The sequence below is a fragment of the Mustela putorius genome, unplaced genomic scaffold (assembly GCF_011764305.1).
Source record: "Mustela putorius furo isolate JIRA1106 unplaced genomic scaffold, ASM1176430v1.1 tig00000083_pilon_pilon_pilon, whole genome shotgun sequence".
Classification (NCBI taxonomy): domain Eukaryota; kingdom Metazoa; phylum Chordata; class Mammalia; order Carnivora; family Mustelidae; genus Mustela; species Mustela putorius.
In genome coordinates this window covers 39,399,115-39,420,000 of record NW_025421273.1, presented here as the reverse complement: position 1 = coordinate 39,420,000, position 20,886 = coordinate 39,399,115, and the positions used below count along the sequence as shown (strand labels likewise).

At 33.0% G+C, this 20,886-nt stretch overlaps 1 pseudogene; it reads left to right on the top strand.

Moving 5' to 3' along the window:
- Positions 1–11,525, top strand: part of LOC101680886 — a 100,208-nt pseudogene extending 88,683 nt beyond the window's left edge.
- Positions 11,526–20,886: the final 9,361 nt, after the last annotated feature.

Below are 20,886 nucleotides of genomic sequence, written 5' to 3'. Positions count from 1 at the left end.
CTTTTTTAAAATGCTCTTGATGATTAAAGGCTTTCACTAGGGGCTTTATTACCTGTGCATGCAACAAATTTCTACAATATAAGAAACAATCAAGATAGAAACTGTACAGGGTACTTTTCTTTGGATGTCATCTTCAAAACATAATTTTCATTTCTTTTTTTCTTACAGTGTGACTTGAAAATTTTATAGAGTAAGAACATTTTGTAGAGTGACATAAACTAGTGCAATGCTATATGGGAAAACGTTTAAAGAAGGTGAAAACATTTATCTCTGTATTGCTTGGACATTGCAAAGTTCCTTGTTGACATGAAGCACATAATTACCGTTAGTTAAATGAAGGGATAAATCTATAACATTTATACTGGTTTATTCATGGCATAATGGCCCTAGAATCCAGCTACTTGATGATGAATTCTTGGGTCTATCACTTATAACCATGAGCGAGTTTTTTTGTTTTGTTTTGTTTTCTTTTCTTTTTTTGGTGGAGGGGGCTTTGCTTTTTTTTACCTGTGTCTCAATATTTTCCTTAGTGAAATGGAGAAAATTATGGTTGTACCTGCTTCAAGTTTAGATGTTAGACTATGAATAAAATACTTTGAACAGTGTCATTTGTATTGTTAGCCAAATACATGTTAGCATTTTCTCCCTTTAATTTTAAATTACACAATTTGGAAACTATCAAAATATTTTAGAAAGAATAAAAAAAAAAGCACTTTTACTGTATAAATAATTACTGCACAAATTTGAAAGGTAATCAAGTTGTCAAAAAGCAAATGCTCTGAACAAAATCTAACAACATGTTTTCCAAGTTTAGAATGCTTTTACATATAAAGAATACATTCTTATAAAGTTTTCTTTAAAAAAGTAAATAATCACTTGAATAATCAGTCACTTCATTCATACTGTAAAATAAAAATTATAGTGATTCTCATTAACATCAGAATTTAGGTAAGGTTGTCCATTATCACCTTCAATTGTTGCCGAATACCTGTCTAATAAAATTCAGTATGACAGAATAGTAGACTAAAATTTCAAAATTAGCTAGAAAAGTATTTATTGATTGTAAGTGATATAAATTTAAAATAAATCTTAAATATAAATTTTAAAAAATCTTACAGCTATAATTGCTGATATAGTCACTCTGATTAGAAAGTAAGGAAGATATTGAATCAAATATTTAAAATAATTATTTTCTATTTCTTAAAAAAGGATCAGGAAATATAAAAGATTTAATAAATAAACTAGTTACACAAAATAACTAGTATGAAAATCATGAGAAATATTTAGAAATCCTTAGACAAAAACTTACAAACATTACTAAGGAACCCCAAGTGATTTGTATGTACAGATAGTCTGTGTAACTAAATGGAAAGAGTTAACATGGGAATAATTTGTAATAATGGTAACAGGTAGTACTTATTGATTTTGGACTGTGGTAGAAATTAAACTCCTTGACTTAGAGCAATTAATACATGTATTACTCTAAGCAGTCCTATGAGGCAGATGTTAATGTGATCCCTAATTTAAATAAGGAAATGGAGTTACAGAATGAGTTTAACTAACTTCTTTTCTTTTTTTTTTTTAAGATTTTATTTATTTATTTGACAGAGAACACAAGTAGGCAGAGAGGCAGGCAGCGAGAGAGAGAGAGAGAAGCAGGCTCTGCACTGAGCAGAGAGCCCGATGCGGGGCTCGATCCCAGGGTCCTGGGATCATGACCTGGGCCGAAAGCAGAGGCTTTAACCCGCTGAGCCACCCAGGCACCCAAACTAACTTCTTTTCTACATCTGGAAATGGATGAAGGAGATTTAAGCATAGCCATATCTGTATAACCATTGCACTCTGTCATGAAAATTTATCTAAAATTTCATGTAATTTTAATTAAACTAACAGGAAGTTTTATAAACTGAGCTATGCAATTTTAATGTTTATCTAGAATAATTGACATACCATAGGTAACTTAGAATTCCATTATTGGCATATTAGCATGAAAAGTAAAGAAACCGTACTTTAAAGAATAGAAATCATGTTCTAAGAATGAAGGAAAGTTCAAATGAGACAATAGGATATATATGTCAAGGAATATTTGGGTAAAAAGTCCTTATCTCATATCTTGGACTAATAATAAATATAAAATATTAAAAATGTAAATTATAAAATGCATGAAAAATAAAGAAATTTAATATATTGGGATGGGAAGGATGGCCATAAGTATAACAAGAAATGCAGGAAACATAAAGCAAATCATAAACCTACATCATTAATCAATTTAAAAAGAAAAATAAGTAAAGAAATAGAGAAAACCATGGGGCGCCTGGGTGGCTCAGAGGGTTAAAGCCTTTGCTTTCGGCTCAGGTCGTGATCCCAAGGTCCTGGGATTGAGCCCCACACTGGGATCTCTGCTCAGCAGGGAGCCTGCTTCTCCCTCTCTCTTTGCCTGCCTCTCTGCCTACTCAAAATAAATAATATAAAATAAATAAATTTTAAAAAATCTTTAAAAGAAATAGAGAAAACCCAAAGCATCCATATATGTAATGCACATAAAAACTCTGGCAATTTGATATAAGAAATATTAAAGTATTGGATCTTTTAAAAGTAAAAATACATTGAAAATACATTTTAAATATAGATATTTTCCATTAAAGTAAAATATTCAAATGTGTAAAATTTCATAAAAAGTAAAAATATAAAACTTAAAAATAAGGTCTTTTGGCTAATTATTATAGAAGTTAAAATAGATGTTACCCTTGTGGTAAAAGGAGAGTGAAACATTCTTACATTTGAATGTGGTATAAGCTCTTTGTACTCTAGTTGATGAAATATTTCAATAACTATAACATTATACATGACTCTGGCTGGCATTAAAAATTAGTGATCTAGTATTTTTTCTGAAGGATAAAATCACACAAGATTTTTGAAAATTATTTAGATTCATAGTCTCTTTTATCAAAATATAAAAAATAATATTACTGGCTCTTAAAATCTAGGGAGAACTTTGTTGCTTGTGGGAGTCAGAGGAGAGTAGGAACTACAATAAGTCAAATTCAGTAGAGAGACTAGAATCTTATATGTATAATTTTATAATAAAATTATAGCTATCAATATTTAAGAGATATTTCACCAAAACAGACTTCTCAAACTTGTGAAAAAATGTGTTTACAATAACTTGCTAAAACTAGGCAAAACTCAAAATTCCCTATAACATTATCATTAAGAAATAAGAAAATATTTTATTTTTTATTTTTTTAACTAGAAAAAATGTATGTTATAAATATTTGCAGAATTCCAGTATACTATGATAAAATATAAAGTCTACTGCTCCCTAAAATTAAAGTTATATTTTGAATCTTGTTTCAGAACCTTCTTCATATTTGCAATTATATAGTCTAGAGCACTATAGAATAAGTATTTGGTTCAAAATTTTTCATATTGGACTGGTAATTTTCATTTTTCAAAACAAGTGGACAAGGATGTAAAAAAAGGTTAAAAAAATTCAATGTCATTTACCAAAAAAATGTAAAAAAAATTTAACATCCCTTCGTGGGGGGGGGTGGCATGATTTTAAATAAGGAAACAGGAAAAAAAATTGTGTCTAAGATGAAGAAATGGATGCATTAAATAGTATATATTCAGTATATTTCTCAGAGATTCTTTTCTGGTTGTGTATGTTAGAGTAATCAAACAGACATACCTGCCTCCATTAATCCTGGAGCTTCCAACTCACTGAGGTAGCAAGACATTAGAACATTTTAACAAATAATTCAAATTTAAATTTTGGTAAGTACTGCAAGAGAAAAATATTTCAGAAAAGCATATTTAGGATTACTCAGTTAAATGTTCTCAACCTGTGATGAATTTGACACCTAAAGACATTTGGCAGTATTTGGAGACATTATTGTTTACCATTACTGGAAAATGGAATTCTACTGGCCTCTAGTGGGTAGAAGCCAAGGATAATGTTAAATACTTGAAAATGTATCAATAGTTCTACACAAAGAATTATTTCATTCAAAATAGAAATATTGAGAAGCACTTTCAGAATGGAGTAATAACCTCTTAAAAATTGCTTATTGATAAAAGCGACTATAAAAGCACTGACAAACATTGTCAAAATAAAATAATTTCATTTGTAGAAATTAACCAAGTAACTCTGCAGTTTAAAAATATAATAATTGGGGTGCCTGGGTGGCTCAGTGGTTAAGCCGCTGCCTTCGGCTCAGGTCATGATCTCAGGGTCCTGGGATCGAGTCCCGCATCGGGCTCTCTGCTCAGCAGGGAGCCTGCTTCCTCCTCTCTCTCTCTCTGCCTGCCTCTCTGCCTACTTGTGATTTCTGTCAAATAAATAAATAAAATCTTTAAAAAAAAAAAATAAAAAAAAAAAATAAAAATATAATAATTAAAATTTAAAAATCACTATAGCTGTTCAATAACATATTGGAAGTGGTAGGAAAAACAATCAACAAACTATAAAATAGGTAAATTGATATTATTCATATGAGAAACAGAAATAAATAATTAAAATTGAATAGAGCCTCAAAGACTTATGAGACACCATCAAGCATAAAAATAGGCATAAAGAGTCCACAGAGAAGAGAAGGAAAAAAAAAGGACAGAAAGAATATTTGGAAAAAATGGCTGAAACCCTCCAAATAATGAAAAACATTCTGCACTTTCAAGAAGCTTAATGAATTTGGAGTAGGATAAATTTAAAGACATTCACAACTAGATATATCATATCATAGTCATTCAGTAGAAAGAATAGAACAAAGAATCCTGAAAGCAGTAAGAGGAAAGTGAAACATAATGTAGAAACAGACCTCAATAAGATTAACAGCTGACTGCTCATCTGAAACCATAGAGAACAAAGACAGTGAGATGATGTATGTATTCATAGTTTGGAAAGAAAACAACTGCCAACCAGTAATATTGGTAAATATTTAGTATTCTAACCTTCAAAAGCAAAGGAGAAACTAAGACAATGTAAGATTTTAAAAAAGTGGAAGAACTCATTACTACCAGACTTGCCTTAAAGAGATACAAAGGGAAATCTTTAGGAGGAAATAAGTCAAACACACTAAAAAATAAATTGTCAGTAAAAATAACTACATAGATAAATATAATGACCACATAAATGCATCTAGTTTGTAAATAATTTCTTCTCTTGTTTTAAAGGAAAATGAAAAATAAAGTCAATAATTATAAAACTGCATTAATGAGCTCAGAACATACACATATATAACATAGAAATATATTAGCATGAATAAAGGGGTTGTAATAGAGTCATATTGGTGCAAAGTATTTGAATATTATTAGAAACTATGTTGGTATTATATTAAATATTTTTTAAAACATTATTTATTTGAGAGAAAGAATCAGAGCTCATGTGCATACACACACATGAGCAGGGGAGGGGCAGAGAGAGGGGGAAAGAGAGAACCTCAAGCAAATTCCCCACTGAACATGGAGCCCAATGCAGGGCTCAATCCCCCAATGCTGAGCTCACTACCTAAAGATCAAATTAAGAGTTGGAAGTTTAACCTTCAGATGCCTCCTAAAGTAAGTTGTATTTTGTGTTTTTGCTGTTGTTGTTGTTGTTTTAATTTTTATTATTATTTTTATTTTTTATAAACATATAATATATTTTTATACCCAGGGGTACAGGTCTGTGAATCGCCAGGTTTACACACTCCACTGTACTCACCAAAGCACATACCCTCCCCAATGTCCATAACCCCAGCCGCCTTCTCCTAACCCTCCTCCCCCAGCAACCCTCAGTTTGCTTTGTGAAATTAAGAGTCACTTATGGTTTGTCATTCTCCAATCCCATCTTGTTTCATTTATTCTTCTACCCACTTAAGCCCCCATGTTGCATCACCACTTCATCATATCAGGGAGATCATATGATAGTTGCCTTTCTCCGCTTGACTTATTTCAATAAGCATGATAAACTATAGTTCCATCCACGTTGACGCAAATGGCAAGATTTCATTTGCTTCACCCCGGTTTAGCATCTGGAGCGATGTCCCTCAGCGGAACAGACTTTTAAAAGTCCTGATTTTGTGCTCTGTTGCTCCGCCGCTTGCCTGGAGCTGGCCTCTCCCCCTGGGGTCTATCTTCCTGTTGCTTTGGATTCACTTCTCCCCCAGTCCTACCTTTCAGAAAGTGGTTGTTTTTCTGTTTCTAGAATTGCTGTTCTTCTCTTTGATCTGCCGATGGATTTGCAGGTGTTTGCAATCTTTAGATAAGCTATCTAGCTGATCTCCTGCTAGCTGAAGTAGTCTCAGCCTGCTCCTTCTCCACCATCTTGACTCCTTCTCTCCTGAGGTAAGTTGTTTTAAGTTAAGATATTAATTGTAATCCTCAGGGAAGCTAGAAAATACTGAAAAATGTGTAATAAAATAAAAAATAAACACTTTAAATATATAATAGAAAATATTTATTGTTCACAATATAAAGCACTAATGCAGAAACAGAAACAAAAAAGACATAAAACATAGAAAAATAACACAATTACAGGTATGAATCATATCTTAGTGCTTACATGAAATAAATATGTATTCAAAATTATAAACAAAAGGGAGAGACTAGCAGAGTGAATGAAAATAAAAATATTATCCAATGTCATGTTGTCTAAAAGAGACCTTAGGTTCATATTCACAAGTAGGTTGAGAATAAAAAGACAGAAAAAGATATACCAAGCAAATAGTAACCTAAGAACAACTAGAGAGTCTATAAATATATTAGACAGAGATAATTTGAGGAAATAATGTTATTAGGGACAAAGACATTTTATAATACTAATGTCAATTTAAGGCCTGGGTGGTTCAGACAATGAAACAGCAAACAGCAGAATCTTTTTTTTTTTTTAAGATCTTATTTATTTATTTATTTATTTTGAGAGAAAGAGAGCAAAAAGAGAGAGAGCATGAGAGGGAGGAGAGTCAGAAGGAGAGGCAGACTCCCTGCTGATCTGGGAGCCTGATGCAGGACTCAATCCTAGGAGTCCAGGATCATGATCTGAGATGAAGTCAGTCACTTAACCAACTGAGCCACCCAGGTGCCTAAGGAACAAACACTTAATATCAGCTCAGGTTGTGATCTCACAGTGGTGAGATTAAGCCATGGTTTGGGCTCTGTGCTCAGCAGGGTGTCTGCTTGAGTTTCCCTCTCCCTCTTTCTCTCCCCCTCCTATTCATGTCATGCACATACTCTCTCTCAAATAAGTAAGTAAATAAAATAGTTTAAAAAATAGCATTGATCCAACATAGAGCCTTATGAATTATGAACATATACCTAATATTACATCCTCAAATTATATAAAGACCAAATGTAGAAATGAAAGGTAAAATGGTTGATTTGAAAATGATAGTTGGAGATTTCAATACTCTACTCTTCAATAATAGGTGGAACAAATAGGCAGAAGTTTATCAAAGAAACAGAATACCTGAATAACACCATAATCCACTTGGATTTAATAGCTATCTATATAACACTTAATTCAAATGCAGCATAAGGACACCTAGGTGGCTCAGTCAGTTAAACCACTGCCTTTGGCTCAGGTCATGATCCCATGGTCCTAGGATTGAGTCCTACATTAGGCCTCTTGCTTAGAGGGAAGCCTGCTTCTCTCTCTGCCTCTGCCTGACATTCTGTTTGTTTATACTTTTTCTCTCTCTCTGACAAATAAATAAATTTTTAAAAATCTTTAAAAAAAGAATTATATCAAATGCAGCAGAATTCATTTTTCTTACGTGTACATGGAGAATTGCCCAAGATGTACCAAATATAAGACCATGAACAAGCCTGGATAATTTTAAATATATTGTAATTATACAAAATATGCTCTCCAAAAGTGAAAGAATGAGATTAGAAATCAATAACAAAAATAATTTAGGAAAGGCACAAATATGTGGAAATTGAACAATGGATTCCTGAGTTATCAATGTGTCAAATAAAACATCATAAGGACAATTAGAAAATAATGTGAGGCAAACAAAAGCAAAAATGCAACCTATCAAAACTAGTATAATGATGATGAAGCAGTACTCACAGGGAAATTAACAGCTGTAAATGCCTATGTTAAACAAAACAAGGAAGAAGGAAAATCTCAAATCAATAACATAAACTTAAACTATAAGCAAGTAGAAAAAGAGGAGCAACCCACCTCAAAGCTAGCGAAGGAAGGAAATAATAAATACAAGCATATCTCAGAGATATTGTTCCAGTTGATTACAATGAAGTAATTATTGGAATGAAGTGAGTCAAATAAATTTTTTGGTTGCTCAGTGTATATAAAAGTTATTTTATGCTATACCATAGTTTATTAATTATTCAACATAATTATGTCTAAAATGTACATTAATACCTCAATTAAAAATACTTTATTGCTAAAAAAATGCTAACCATCATCTGAGGTTTCAGTGTATCATAATTTATTTTTTTCTTTTTTGCTGGTGGTGAGACTTGGCTTGATGTTGATGGCTACTGACTCATCAAGGAAGTGGTTGCTGAAAGTTGGAGTGGCCATGGAAATTTCTTAAAATAAGGCAACAAATTTTGCCACATGAGTTGGCTCTTAGTTTCATGGAAAATGTCTCTATAGCATATTTGGTAACATTTTATCTGCAGTAGAACTGTATTGAAATTTGGAGTCAGTCCTCTCAAACACTGCTTTATCAACTGTTTATGTAATATTCTAAATTTTCTTGTCTTTTTAACAGTCTTCTCAGCATCTTCACCAAGAGTATAAACCCTCTTAAAAAAACACTTACCATGTTCATCTATAAGAAGCAATTCCCCAACCATTGAAGTTTTATTGCAATATTGCAACAATTAAGTTATATCTTCAAGCACCACTTTTAATTCTAGTTCTGTTGTCATTTACACTACATCTGCAGTGAATTCCTTCATTAAAGTTCTGAATTTCAGTTTTTAAAAAATGTAGTGAAGCACAATAAAATGAAATGCAATAAAGTGAAGAATGCCTACATTAAAGTAAATGAAATAAAGAGTAAAAAAGAAATAGAGATTCATTCTTCTACACATAGCTGACCAATTTTCCCAGCACCATTTATTGAAGAAACTGTCTTTTATCTATAACTATATAACTATAGTTATAACTGTATAACTTTTATCTATAACTATATAACTATATAGTTTTTCCTGCTTTGAGAAAGATTACTTGACCATAGAGTGAAGGTCCAAATATGGGCTCTCTATTTTGTTCCACAGGTCTATGTGTCTGTTTTTGTGCCAGTACCATGCTGTCTTGGAGAACACAGCTTTGTAGTAAAGCTTGAAATCAAGCAACATGATAACCCAGTTTTGTTTTTCTTTTTTCAAAATTTCCTTAGCAATTCGGGGTCTCTTCTGGTTCCATACAAATTTTAGGATCACTTGTTCCAGCTCTTTGAAAAATGCCAATGGAATTTTGATCAGGATGGCATTGAAAGTACAGATTGCTCTAGGCAGTATAGACATTTTAACAATGTTTATTCTTCCAATCCACGAGCATGGAATGCTCTTCCATCTTTTTGTGTTTTCTCCAATTTCTTTCATAAGTGTTCTGTAGTTCCTCCTTCTTTCAAGATATGTCTCCAAAGGCAAAGGAAACAAAAGCAGAACTGAACTTTTGCAACTTCGTCAAGATCAAAATTTTCTGTACAGCAAAGAAAACAGTCAACAACCACAAAAAAGCAACCCAGGGAATGGGAGAAGATGTTTGCAAATGGCACTACAGTCAAAGGGATGGTATTCAAGATCTGTAAAGAACTACTCAAACTCAACACACACAAAACAGATAATCATGTCAAAAAATGGACAGAAGACATGAACAAACACTTCTCCAATGAAGACATACAAATGGCTAACAGACGCATGAAAAAATGTTCATCATTACTATCCATCAGGGATATTCAAATCAAAACCACATTGAGATACCACCTTTTGCCAGTTAGAATGGCCAAAATTAACAAGACACTAAACAACATGTGTTGGAGAGGACGTGGAGAAAGGGGAACTCTCTTACACTCTTAGTGGGAATGCAAATTGGTGCAGCCACTTTGGAAAACAGTGTGGCAATTCCTTAAGAAATTAAAAACAGAGCTACCCTATGACCCTGCAATTGCACTACTGGGCATTTACCCCAAAGATATAGTTAAAAGAAGGGCCATCTGTACCCCAATGTTTGTAGCAGCAATGGCCATAGTCACCAAAGTGTGGAAAGAACCAAGATACCCTTCAATGGACAAAGTGGATGAATGAATAAAGAAGACATGGTCCATATATACAATGGAGTAATATGCCTCCATCAGAAAGGATGAATACCCAACTTTTATATAAAAATGGATGGGACTGGAAGAGATTATGCTGAGTGAAATAAGTCAAGCAGAGAGATTCAAGTATCATAGGGTTTCATTTACTTGTAGAGCATAAGGAATAACATGGAGTACATTGGGAGATGGAGAGATGTGAGATGGGGGAAATCAGAGGGGAGACAAACCATGAGAGACTGTGGACTCTGAGAAACAAACTGAGGGTTTTGGAGGGAGGGAGAGTGGGGGGATGGGTGAGCCTGGTGGTGGGTATTATGGAGGGCACATATTGCATGGAGCACTGGGTTTGGTGCAAAACAGAGAAGTAGTTTGGTTCTTTCAATGGTTGGAAATCGTGCCAAAAGGGATAACACTGACAATGGACTACCAGGGGAGAGCACGTGGGAGATCTTTGTGTGGTTTGTTTCAAAGAAGATAGCAGAAAATGCTCTGGGAAAGTAAGGAAAGAATAGGACACAGGTATATTGAGCTATTCCGAAGTAGCAGGAGTGAAATCAAAGGATTTTATGATCCACCAAGAATATTACTGGGCCAGCGACTGGGACAATATGGGACAATATGGGAGGAAGAGGGGGTTATTATGGAGCTAGACATAGTAGTTACGGAGGTTTTGATGACTATGCTGGCTATAATAATTATGGCTATGGAAATGATGGCTTTGATGACAGAATGAGAGATGGAAGAGCTATGGGAGGACATGGCTATGGTGGAGCTGGTGATGCACGTTCAGGTTATGGTGGCCATTTTGTACATATGAGAGGATTACCTTTGAAAATGACATTGCTAATTTCTTCTCACCACTGAATCCAATATGAGTGCATATTGATATTGGAACTGATGGTAGTGCAACAGGAGAGACAGATGCAGAATTTGTGATACATGCAGATGCTGTAGCTGCCATGTCTAAAGATAAGAATAACATGCAACCTCTCTACATGAATTCTACTTCTTGAATTCTACTCTTGGAGGTGGTTCTGGAATAGGAGTTTCTGGAATGAGAGGCTACAGCAAAGACAGAATGGATAATCAGGGATGTTATGGATCTTTTGGAAGAATGGTAATGGTAACAATTATAATGGAGAATATGGTACTCTTGATGGCTTGGGTTGTTATGGCCATGGTGGTAGAGGCAATGGTAGTTACTATGGACAAGGGGGCATGAGTGGAGTTGGATGGCATAGCATGTATTAAAGCATAACCACAAACATTAAAGTCCAGACAATAGTGTCTGGTCTACTAGAATTTTTTTTAAAGACTTTATTTATTTATTTGACAAAGAGAGATCACAAGTAGGCAGAGAGCTGGGCAGAGAGCTGGGCAGAGAGCCTGATGTTGGTGGGCCTCGATCCCAGCACCCTGGAATCATGACCTAAGCCAAAGGCAGAGGTTTTAACCCACTGAGCCACTCAGGTGCCCCACTACTAGACTTTCTTAAAGATTTAATTTCTTTTGTATTTAAGAACTTTATAATGACTGAAGGAATGTGTTTTCAAAATATTATTTGGTAAAACAACAGATTGTGATGGAAAAATCTGTTTTCTATAGGGTTTTTGTGTTGCATACTTTGACCTAAAAATACATTTTTATTAGAAAAAAAAAAGAAAAGAAATAGAGAAAATCAACACAACTGAAGTTTGTTCTTTGACATGACCAAAAAGTTGAGACCTTTAATTAGACTCACCATGAAAAAGAGAAACATGACTCAAATTACATAAATTTGGATTGAAAGAGTGGCATCATTACTTTATGTGAATTAAAAAGTAAAAAAAAAAAAAAAGACTGAGACAATACTATGAACAGTTGTAGCCCTCAAAAGTAAATAACATAGATGAAATTAACACATTCTTTAAAAAAACAAACCACCAGAACAGACCCAAGAAGAAATACGAAGTTTGAGAAGACTTCTAACAAGAAAGGAGAATTGAATTGTAGACCAAAACTTTCCACAAAGAAAAGCTATCTCTGATGACTTCATTTGTAAATTCTACCAAACATAGAATCAACAGCTACTTCATAACTAGTTCAAAAACACAGAAGGATACACTTCCTAATACATCTATGAGGCCAATATTACTTAAAAAAGTGAGCAAATTTCAGATAAATATCCCTATGAGTATAGATTCAAAAACTTTCAGCAAAATTTTAGAAAACCAGCAACATGAAAAGGATTATGTTTCATGACCAATAGGATTTTTGCCAGCAATGCAAAAATAGGTAATAGATTAATGTCATAAAATCAATTTGTGGAATATACCACATTAATGGAATAAATGATAACACATGATTATTTTTATGCAAAAGAATGCACTTGACAGAAATATAATACCTTTCATAATAAAAATTAGAATTAAAGTGAACTTTGTCAGTAAGATAGAGATCATCTATGAAAAGCTCTTAGCCAACATACCTAATGGTGAAAGATTGAGAGTTTTCCTTCTAATACCTGGAATACAACAACATCTACTGCCACAACTTCTAATCAAGATTGTATTGGAAGTTCTAGTCTGGAAAATAGAGCAAACCAAATGAAGAGAAAGCATCCAGATTCCAAAGAATAAAATAAAAACTATACTTTCAGATGACATGACTTCATATATAGAGAAATCCTAAAGAATCTACAAGAGACTATGAGAGCTAATAAAGTTCAGTATGATTGCAGGATAAAATACCAATATACAAAAATCACTTGTATTTTTTTTTGCACTGGAAATGAACATTCAAAATTGTAGTTATTTCAATCATTCCATTTATAGTAGTATCAAACAATAAGATACTTGGGATAAGTGTAACAAAGGAAATGCAAGATGTTTATACTGAAAACTAGAACATGCTGAAAGAAATTAAAGACCTATATAAGTGGAAAGAAGTCCCATGTTCATGGACTAGAAGACTTAATAGAGTGAGGATGGCAATAATCCCCATCTTGATCTACAAATACAGAAGACTATTGCTAAGCCATCAAAAAGAATGAAATCTTGGAGAGCCTGAGTGGCTCAGTGGTTAAGCCTCTGCCCTCAGCTGAGGTCATGATCTCAGGGCCCTGGGATCAAACCCCACATCCAGCTCTCTGTTCAGCAGGGGGCCTGCTTCCCCTCCCCCCCCCCTGCCTGCCTCTCTGCCTACTTGTGATCTCTCTCTCTGTCAAATAAGTAAATAAAATCTTAAAAAAAAAGAATGAAATCTTGCCATTTGCAATGATGTGGATGGAACTAGGGAGAAAGTGTTATACATCAGTCAAAGAAAAAAAAAACACCATATTATTTCAGTCATATGTGGAATTTAAGAAACAAAACATGAACATAGGGAATGGGAAGGAAAAGTAAATTAATACAAAAACAGAGAAGGGGGCAAACCATAAGAGACTCTTAACTACAGGGAACATACTGAGGGTTGCTGGATGGGAGGTGGGTGGGGGGATGGGATAACTGCCTGACGACATTAAGGAGGGCACTTGAAGAAATGAGCACTGGGTGTTGTATGCAACTGAATCACTGAATTCGATCTCTGGAACTAATAATACAGTATATATTAATTAAATTGACCTTAAATAAAACATTTTAAAAAATAAGTAGGGTGTCTATGAAGATAATAGATTTAATCTGGTAAAGCTTTTTAGAAAATAGTATGGGACAATCAAATGGAGATGTTTCATAGGAAACTAGCTATAGGTTCGCCTGAATAAAGGAAAGGGAGAAGAGCACATTGCTAGTAACTTGTGGATTCTTGTAATGTCATTTCTGACTCTGTATCTAGTCTCTACCACTATTAATTTAATCAGATTGGGCCTTTATTTCTCTTCTTCATCATATAGATAAAAATAATACCTAAGTTAAACAGTTGAGTATTATATGTAAAATAGCTTAAAGGATAATAAAATAGGACCAACTGCTAGCTCTTGTTTGTGGAGCTTCCAGAACTTAAAAAGGATATGAGAAGGGGAAGTGTATTTTGTTGTCATCACTATTCAATCAGTTGAGATTTTAGGAATACATAGAATTACATAAGAAGAAAATGTGTAAGGAGAACCAAGGTGAAACCTGAGGAAATTTATTATGGTTTTAATTTGTTTTCAGTTAATTTTGGTTTTAATCTGATTAATGATATAAATTGGGGCTTCATTTAGATTTCAGCAGTATTGGATTAAAATTATATTTGTTTCTCTATTTGGCCAAATAAAAGAAGATGTAATTTGACAGTAAAAGCAATTTTATAGTTGTTATTCTAGAAGGGTGGTTACGACATGGGAAAAAGTTCTGATTTTAATATCCAAAAGTAGGTACTGAATTTGAAAAAAAAATGCTTTGGAAGATTTTTAATAGATGAGATATGGCTGACTAAGGAAAAGATGAAATCAAAGATGACTATCCAATAGCTTGGTGAGCTAGGAATATAATGATGATATTGACAGTGATAGGAACACAGAGAAGACAGAGAAAATAATGAGCTTGGCTATAGATATGTAAAGTTTTAAGTAGCAGCAGGATATTCAAGTAGAGATATCTTGCAGACAGCCAAAAATGGGGGCTTAGAGAGCATATAGAGATTAACTTTCTTTTGCAGATTTGTATGTGTTACTTTCATCTTTAAATTTTATTTCCCTTGGAGATTTGGCCATGTGATTTCTTTCCTATTACTTTCTATTACTTCATATAATACATATCTAGATATATTTTAAGTTGCCTTATTTTTAGTAAAATACCATTATTTTCTCATATATCTTTCGAAACACTAAGAGGCTTTTTATTAATTTTTTCTATTTATTTTAAAACACTTATGATACTGTTAATATTTAGCAAAAATTTTTAGGTCTACAGACATGCAAGTGTGTGCACATGCATGCGCACACACACACACACAAACACACACACACATCTAGTTCAGCAGAGTTTCCATGTTTTCAGTTATTTGTCAAGAACTTTCCCATACGTTCTCATATATTTTTGACATTGTTTCTTTGGCTATATTGATTTGTGTAAGTGTTTTAATTTATGGAATTATTTCAAATGTTCTAGAGGGTAAGGAGGCCACTGTCAAGCACAGGATGATGACTAACATCCTTCAAGAATGTCATCAATTTAAATAAAGTTCATAATTTTCTATAGTTCCAAAACCTCTTATAGTTCACAATAATTTAAGGTGACCTCTACACAAAAGTGTGGACACAGAATCTAAAATTACATTTTATAAGAATAGAATAGGGGCGCCTGGGTGGCTCAGTGGGTTGGGCTGCTGCCTTCAACTAAGGTCATGATCCCAGGGTCTTGGGATCGAGCCCCACATTGGGCTCTCTGTTCAGTGGAGAGCCTGCTTCCCCCCTCCTCTCTCTCTACCTGCCTCTCTGCCTATTTGTGATCTCTCTCTGTAAATAAATAAAATCCTTTAAAAAAAAAAAAAAGAATAGAATAGAAATCTGAGGCACTAAACATGCAAGTAGAGATTGTATCAAAATAGAAATGGATATTAAGAAAATTGGCTGCATTAAAAGGAAAATTCAATAATTGCTTAGTGTATCATTATTTATAAGCCTCTGCAAAGTTTTCAGGGCAGAGATAATCAGCCTTTCTGTTCATCCATTCATATCAAAAGGAAGAGAATTAATCTGGTGCATCATTTTACAGGGCTTTGGACCATATTTATTAGCTGGCTTTTTCCTTTCCTTTAAGTTATCCAAAGGATATATAAATCTTTTCATTCTAAGAAAACTGTTATGTCCAAGTTAAATCATAATTTTCTATTCAGAAATATGATCTTTTGTTCATTATATCTCCAGTTCTTTAATATTATATATCATGAAGACATGTAATATTTATATCAGAAGTTTGTTTTTGTTTTTGTTTTTAAATATCCACAGCTTTCTTCAGGAGCAACCACTAGATGTTAAACAATGTATGCCAAGAACCTACTACAAACAAAGAAAAACTGATAGCTGAAACAAATTGCTAAGGGTTACTTACTTTGGTGTGAAATGCAGGTAATGATTTCTATCTTGAAGAGTGTTTGCCTATTTACGTCATGGGGCGGGGGGAAAGCTGCATTTAATACCAGCTAAAACTCATCATGATCCCAGGTTTTCAAACCGGAGGGCCTGGTTTCAAAGAATAATGCGAGTAAGTTTTTCATGCGGATTTCACATATACTTCTATTTGTTCTCTACTGCAGTAATGATACTGTTACTCAGCAATGTTTTGATGGTTTTATCTTCTGATCATATACCTTTTTCCCTTGCAAAGACAACATTGTGTTTTCTTTGTCACTGGTTGATGTACTTGTATTAAGCAAAGCAGACACCACTTTTCATATAAGATAAAATTTTGAGGTGAAGAATTGCCCAGGATTCTTCTGAGTCATCAGTTACCACCTGACTATAATATCATCTTGAACCTGGATATCATTGGGACTTCAGACATTTTAAGGACTCATGAACGTTTTAAATAGAAATAAACTCTGATCTCAAAAACAAGTTTAAAAATCTTCCAGGTAAAGACATTCAACAATATAGTGATAGTATAGTGGTGGAGGTTGCACAGGTGTTTCCATTCACTAAATCAAATAAAACTATACATGTCAGGTCTGTACATTTCATGCTATGTAAATTCTACTTCAATAACAATAATAAAAATATTTAAAAATTTTTGTGTGGCTTACATGCCCCATCAATGGAATTTTCAGCATGATATTTTGTTTTTTAGATTCATTTTCTCTTAGCTCTTTTAAAATAAATTTTGCATTCTATATTTATCATTGAAAAGGTTGGCCTGATAAATGCTATTTCTTATGTGATATGAAAATGATTACACCAAGAAGTACAGTGTAACATATTTAAAAAGACCAACAGTAAGCCTTGCCAAAACATAATGTTTATAGAATTAAAAAAATACTACTAACATCTCGTGATTATTTACTAAGTATACTCTGTAAGGAAGATATTCAGATGATTTTGTTATACTTGAATTATTTACCTAGCTGATGTAAAATGCCTTTGAATAAGGTTGCAAATCAGGACTCAGACAATGTTCAGAAAGCACAAATATAGGAACTTACTATGTTCAATAATTTTAGTTGTAGTACCAGTTATAAACAAAATATACTTTCTGTATAATATAAAGATCTAATAAAATGATAAAAGGATAAGAAAAATAGTTTGGTTTAGAAATTTAAAAATATAATTGTTTAACATATTTATTATCATTTGCTATATGATAGGCACTACTTAAAACATTAGGGACATGGTAATTTTTAAAAGTTTAAAAATTATTATCACCATCATGAAATAGAAATATGTTAATAATGTAGACTATGAAGGAAAAAGAAGTGGATTAAGGGGGGATACAAAAGCGATGGAAAGTGATGCTCTAAAGAGAACGGTTGGGAAAGGAGATAATATTGAACAGAGGTCTGAATAAGGAGAGAAAAATATAGTAAATATTTGGCAAAGATGGTTTCCACCAGAGGGAATGTAAGACAGTAGACTGAGACTATATTCTCTGAATAGTTTAAATTCCAAATTCTGTCAAAGTATTATATGACCAAAACAAAAAACAAAAAACCCTTTGCTATCGATATATTTCTTGATGCATTACATTTTAAAATATAATCCATGTAGCAAATTGACTGTAACTACTAATATATCTAGAGTCTTATTATTTTTTCTCACTTTCACTATTATCATCACTGGTTATACAGACATCATCTAGCATCTACATTAGTGCAATAGTCAACTGACTAGTATCCCTTTGTCCCCTATTTTCAACATAGGGGCTGTGGTATTCCACATTTATTCCATATGTGGTATTCCACCTCATTTAGAAATGAGATAAAACCATAATAATTCTTGCATTCAAAATCATTCAGTTTCTCTCCATTGCTCCCAGTAAAAGGCAAAGCTCTGGCAATGGTCTTCAATGATCCATGTGGTCTGGCCCACTATTCTTCCCTCTAATTCAGTAGTGCCTTTCCAACTCTTTAAGGGATAAAAACACCAGACTTGTTCCTAATTTAGAGACTTTATACTGGCTTTTTGTTGTGCTTGGAACATTTCCCTCTGAGGTATCTATTGGATATTTATTTATTTATTTATAGTATTGACCCAAATTTTACCTTTTTCTATACCCAACCAAGCATTTTCATCCCTCTTACTTAGCTCCATTTTATCCCCAAACATTTGTCATTGTCTAAGTACTACACAATTTATGTTTTATTTTTTTAATGTGTCTCCCTATTTAGAATTTAATATTCATGACTTTTTGGTTTATTAACTAATGTGTTCCAAGTGTCTTGAAGAGTGACTAGCATAGAACTGTCCTTAATACATTTTGATTGCATAAAATATCAGAGTAAAAGGAACTTAATGTTTTATTCATATATAATGAGAAGCAGAGATTATATATAGTGAGTTCTTCATTATTTTTATCAGTATAATATCAGCAATATCCTTATTTATGTTAATTCAATACTGTACATTGTTTTTTATGACTTAGAATCTGTTTGGATAAAAAGTAAGGATAGTCAAAAATTAATCAACATAGGAAATAATAATTCTTTAAATATCTTTCAAAATAGCTGCTGTGTTTTTAGATCTGATTCAGTTGACTTGGTTGGTATTATATCATATGTAGCTGTGTTTCCCAACACTGAAACACACACCTCTGATGCTGAGGTACCAGGGAGTATGACAGGAAACTGTGCTTTAGGATACACTCTACACATACAAGATAAATGCTACATGTGAAGGATATCTTCAGGTACAATGAACCATCTGGGGACCCCTGTAGAAAACAATGTCACAAATGACTAACTGTTATAAGGTAACATGGAATTGTTCAGAGAAATGGTAACAGTATATGTGACAGAAACAGAGTTTGGGTAAAACAGATAAATTACTTTATAGCCTTTCAGCATCCAGCTAATGGACACCAGTAGGAACTCCAAGCAGAGACTGTGTCTCTTTACTAATAGGTCCCTTTGTGACCATACAAGGCACTTATACTGGGAAGTGTAGAATAGGGAGCTAACTTAGTTCCTCAGTCCATATACCCTGCAGAGCTTTCCATCCACAATTTTCAAAACTCTTATACTTCTGGATATTGCTTTCCCTCAGGGAGAAAAGTATATCAGAACATAAAAAGTTACTCTAGTTATTTGAAATAACTTTTTTAGGAAAGAGTAATCCAACAATTTAATAGAAGAGGGTAGATGATCACAACACTTGTGGAAAATGTATATTTCATCTAGTATCTATAATGCTAAACAAGAAGGTTTTAAAAATGTATGATGTTCTTTGGGTTACAAGTAAAAAAGCAAATAACAAATCATAAATAATAAAATGGATCCAACAGAGTTCATGCAAATATTTGTCTAACATTGTACAATCATTACCCAGACCCAAAGTAATATTCACAGGTCCAGAGGGCAAGTGACTGTCAAACTTAAGTATTTCCTATTTCCATACCTTCTGTGGCTTTCAAGGTGGATGTGTTGATGTATCTCAAACCTGAAGTGTCAATCTCTACACATATAATATTTCTCTAAAAAAATAGTTTTATTTCAGTTTAAAAATCAAAAAGTAGATTACACCTGAAGAAAGTACATTTTAAAGATACCCTGAACATAAAATCTCTGTTATAGTACTACTTGTCTTTTTAGAGCTACCCAGAATTATACTCTGAATGCAGAGCATGGTTTTGTTTTTCACTTTTTGTGGCAAAACCTGTGGTTTTCTATTGAATATCTGTGATTATATTCTTACACAGAACAAAGCTACTTTTGTTTGCTACTTCCCAACTAGTTTAAAAAATGTATACATTGACATCTAAAAATTGAGATTCAATATGAAATGATCACAGGAGAAAAATAGATTGTCTAATAGTAGCCAGACAAAAGTAGTTGTCTTAAAAATATAGTTTCATCAGCTATTCTATAAGTTCTTCTTCCATTATTGTTTTTTTCCTTTAATCTTAGAGTTAATGTGTTTATAATTTTTCCTATAATGTATGTTTCATAGTCATTATAATAACAATGCCTTTTTCCAGAATTTTCATGCTTATTTAGCTCATTAACAACTCAGAAGTGGACCTGTGATCTTTCCTCTTATTTATCCTCAGCACCTTCTAAAATATTAGGGAACACATTTTATACCTTACAAGGTATCTATAACAATATAAACAACAAATAAATGGATACACTATTAATACATGGTTCAGAATAAATTAGCATATCCAATTGCTTTCTAATTTAATTGTTTCATATTATTCACAAACATATATTTATCATGTGCCTATTAATGTCAGGTGTTAAGAAGCTGACTCTTTGCATACTATTCTCTAGGTCTCTGTAATCTGGAACAGGAAGATAAATTAATAAAACATTATAATGGCATAAAAATCTGTGCCACTATATAATGTGTGACTTAAGGAATATGAAGTCATTTATATTTATCTGTGAAAACTAGGAAAGGCTTTACAGCTGAGTCTTGAATGTGTGAAAGTATGACATATTGAACACATCACAGGCAGATGGAGAAACGTGAGCAAAGGAAATAAAAATGTATAATGGA